Source organism: Lynx canadensis, chromosome A1 (genome assembly GCF_007474595.2).
Source record: "Lynx canadensis isolate LIC74 chromosome A1, mLynCan4.pri.v2, whole genome shotgun sequence".
Taxonomy (NCBI): Eukaryota; Metazoa; Chordata; class Mammalia; order Carnivora; family Felidae; genus Lynx; species Lynx canadensis.
The window spans coordinates 117,067,205-117,071,778 of NC_044303.2; the positions used below are offsets into that span (position 1 = coordinate 117,067,205).

General features: G+C 38.5%; 1 non-coding gene across 1 annotated transcript; it reads left to right on the forward strand.

The window, feature by feature from the left end:
- The first annotated feature begins 396 nt into the window (after positions 1–396).
- On the forward strand, positions 397–503 carry LOC115526100. The gene has a single exon (XR_003972536.1). It is a non-coding gene; the product is annotated as a U6 spliceosomal RNA (small nuclear RNA).
- The last annotated feature ends 4,071 nt before the right edge of the window (positions 504–4,574 follow it).

The following is a 4,574-nucleotide window of genomic DNA, read 5'->3' on the forward strand; positions in this document are numbered from 1 at the left end:
TAGCAATAATTAATTTGAGGCAGAGAAAACAGCAAGCCCAAAGTCTCCAAGACAGAAAAGAGATTGATAAGTTCTAGACACTGATGCAAGGTCAGAGTAATTCAAGTGTAATAGTGAAGAGAGAAAGTGGTTAATAAGAGATTAGAAATTAGGTAACATTAGTTTATTCAGGGCCTTATAAGCTATACTAAGGAATTTAGTGTGTGCTCTCAGTGTAATGGTAAGACATGGAATGGTTTTAAATATAAGTATGAAATTATCTGTCTTGTGGGTTTTTTTTTATTGCAGTGTAACATAATTAGCACATACGAATCATAGTGTATATATAGCTCAAGAGATTTTTACAGAGCGAACATACCTGTAACCACCACCCAGATCAAGAAATAGAATATTACCGTGCTCGCTTCGGCAGCACATATACTAAAATTGGAACGATACAGAGAAGATTAGCATGGCCCCTGCGCAAGGATGACACGCAAATTCGTGAAGCGTTCCATATTTTTCCTTTTGGGATGAGCACTGGGTGTTGTATGGAAACCAATTTGTCAATAAATTTCATAAAAAAAAAAAAAAGAAATAGAATATTACCAATACCCTTGAAGCCTCCTTAGAGCTCTCTGCTAGTCTTTATCTCCACCAAATGGAACTGCTATTTTGACTTTTATCATCTTAGGGTAGTTTTTCAGTTATTGAGTTTTATATAAATAGAATCATACAAAATGTTTTCTTTGGCTTCTGATTTTTTTTTTTTTTTTTTTGCTGGACATTACATTATGTCTGTGAGATTTTAGGCATACATAATTTTAAATTTTTTTTAACGTTTTCATTTATTTTTGGGACAGAGAGAGACAGAGCATGAACGGGGGAGGGGCAGAGAGAGGGAGACACAGAATCGGAAACAGGCTCCAGGCTCTGAGCCATCAGCCCAGAGCCTGACGCGGGGCTCGAACTCACGCACCGCGAGATCGTGACCTGGCTGAAGTCGGACGCTTAACCGACTGCGCCACCCAGGCGCCCCTAGGCATACATAATTTTAAAAAAATGTCAGTGCTGTATATATTTCTGTATTTGGTAGTAACAATATATTTTCCATTATACTGTTGGGGTACATTTGAAGTGCTTCCAAGTTTGAGCTATGATGAACTTTCTTGTACATGTATTTTTGTATGCACATATAAGCCTTTCTATTAAGTATATACCTAAAGAGTGCAATTACTGAGTTGGAGGGTATACATATATGGTACTTTACTAAATGCTGCCAGTTTTCCAGAATGATTGTACCAAGTCACACTCTACCAGAATGTGCGCTGGTTGAAGTTGTCCCATCCTTTCCAACACTTGGAAATGTCATGTTTTATTATTAATTAATCAAGTCATTCTCTTGGGTGGGTAAAGGCATTTTACTGTTGTTTAAAATTTCCTTTCTTTGATAATTAATGATGTTGAAAAGCTTTTTGTATGCTAACTGGCTATTAGGTTTTTTTTTCTTTTATTAAGTGCTTGTTTGCTAACTTACTACTTAGGTTTTTAAAAGGTAATTCTGTCTTCCATGGGGAGATTATAATTATAGTTAGAATTATATAGGCATTTTTAAGCACTTGTTTAGATCTTGGTACAAGATGAATGAAATTTGGTATATGCATAGAAAATTTATATTATAAGTGCTTATGTACAGAGGGCATGCTACAAAAACACAGGTGTTCAACATACCATCAAAGTGTATTTTATCTCTAAGACTAACCATGAAATTGTGAGTCAAATCATTCTTTCTGAAAAGTGTTGATCTATCTTGTTAAGACCTCTTTCTCTTGACCCCCAAAATAACCAACTTTAAGAGTTTCATACTCTTTCAGGAGTTGATTTTATTAATGAAATGGTGTCCTTTAAAAATTAGCTTTACAGAAATTTAATGATTGAAGGAGAGAAACTGCAATGCTACATAATATTTAGTTTAATGGCCTCCAGAAAAAATTAATTTTGCTAGTTTGAAACTGAGTTAGATGAATTCTGAGACATAAATATACAGAGGAGAAAGGACATGTCCAATTAATAGGATTTCTGGCTGCCTGCCCAAGGAGATTCTGCAAAATCCTACAATACTAGGTAAAACGCCCCTCTGGAGCAAATACTGTGTTTGTTGAGAATGTGGAAGGCTCTGCCCAACAATAAATTAACTTTGTGCAGCATGCTTTATTGCTCTGCCCTGCATTCTGGCAAGCTTTCTCTCATTGTCTCCCCCCCCCCCCCCCCCCCCCCCCCCCCCCGGCTTGCTTTGCTTGTTTTGTATTAAAGATGACTCAGCCAGACTCTTAGTCTTTCCTTTCATCTTCTCCTTTCCCTACCCCTCAACCTCCTATTTTTGTTCCTAGAGTGGCAAAGCCAGGGCAGAGGCCCCCCCCCCAACCTTTTTTTTTTTTTTTTTTTTTGTGGCTGATGTTCCAGCATACTGAGCTATTGGTCCTGAAAAGTCAACTGCTTTTTTTTCTCTTTGGAACTTTCACAGGTTACATTCCTCCTCTAACTAGGTTACCCCCTGGCCCCCTTAATTCTCTGAAGCTAGTGATCCCAAACATACAGTTCCTAGGGATGGGGCTGTTTTTCATCCCTGCCCCCTCCTGAACAACCACTGCAATCCCCTTTGCAGCCTTAAACAAGGAGATACAAGAGCAACCACAGATCCAAGGGTGACAGGGCGGGCACTCTGCCAAGCTCTGTGTGCTACTATCTTTCCACCACACCTCCCTCAGTATATTTGAGGAGCCCAGGAAATTAATGTCTCCCGGGCAAGGGGAGAGGGGTGGGGGTAGGGGAAGGAAAGAGGGAGTGTCTTAGGGGCGGAAAATGCAGTAAATTCGCCCTCTGCTGGTTAAAGTTCTGAATTACCACCGCCAAAATAAAGTGGGAAAGAGAAAGAAATCAGTTTAACGTGGATGAATTATAGCTAAAACTAAGCTGAATTTAACCTATTTGTCCATCTTAAACAGCTCCTTGTTCCTACTTGGCCGTACCTGATGCCCCAGGACTGGGATTTAATTAGACTCTGATTCTAAGCCCTAGTCTCAGTTAATATGTTATGCTGTCCTGAGCCCATTTTCATTTGCCCTTGAGTTTTTGCCATTCTGAGACACGAATTAAAATCCACAAACATGCTCTTTTTGTCTAAATTTGTTGCTAAGCAACTGGAAAGATAACACCTAAATCGTCACTTCTTGGGCACACTTGTGCTTCAGTCCAATCAGTCCCTTTGCCTAAAACAGTTCTTTCATGCGAACAAAGCTGCTTTTTGTGTTTTTGAGAATAATTAATTGGCAAACAATGCAGAAAAAGCTATCTAGCCTCATGCTAATTTCTTGAGAAAACTGACAAGCAGCTTTGTGTAAGACGAGGTATTGGCCGCCATAACTCACACAGACTTTTGTACCGCCTTTGATGTCTTAGGCATTTTGTTGGAATAAACCAACACACCAAGGTTGGATGATCTAATGTCTGTCACACACGAAGACAACAATTACAAGCATGCACTTAGAATCTGGGAGTAGAGAGAGAAAAAAGTCAACATTTTGCAATAAGGGATATTATTTAATATCAGCTGGTTTCCTTGCCAGCCTAAATATCTAAAATCAAGGGGTTCTTACCCCCTCCATATCTGGCATTGTAACTTAGTCAGTCACACGGCCCTTTGAACCAGTTGGGATTGGCCAGTTCCTTTGTCAGGTGAAAACCTCTGCAGCAAGTCATGAGACTAAACTGGGCGGTGTCGCTGTCCGCGTCTAGGGTGCTGAACTTTAGGCGTGGCTAAAGAGGTTTCCTTTGCATGACAACTTCCGGTAGGGCGGGGTTGGGGTCTTGTGCCAAAAAGTGGATCCATCTGCCACCTGGTGGTAGAAAAGGAAAATGCTTTTGATAAAGTTTAAAGAGGACTTTGGATTGAGACCCTAAACTCTGAAAAAAAAAAAATTTGGAAAGGTTGGAGATCTTAGACCTCAGGAAGTGGGTTTTGGGAGATCTGCCTATTCTTAAAATCCATAAAGATATAAAGGAGAATTGAGAATTTTCAGAGTTATCTCTCACTTCTGTCCAAGAAAATAATCTACAAATACATTGGTTTTCCCAAGCATTTCTTTCAACACACCTTTGTTACCAGATAGGTATTTGAGAAATATTTGTACGTATAGGAATTCAGAAATATTTACTAAAAATACTAAAATAAATGCTCTATCTTATGAGCCACATACATTCAAGAAATCATAGCTGAGAGTATTGCTTTGATTTCAGCTTCTGGGAGGAAGAAAAGTGTACTTATATTTAGATGTGGTAATATGTAATAGGAGTTCTAGGAGTAAAACTTGGTTTTTTTTCCATTTTCTTCCTGTAATAGTATATAGGCTATCAGAAGGCTGAAAATAATAGGGTTTTTTTGGTATGCTTATTATTTTTACTCTGTGTATTTTACTGTTTTACCATGCATATTTTTATACAGTGATGAATAAATCACTATGAATTCATTAAATTCATAATTACACTTATAATTACATCCATAAGGGAATGGAGATCCCCTTAGGTTGCTAAGTAAA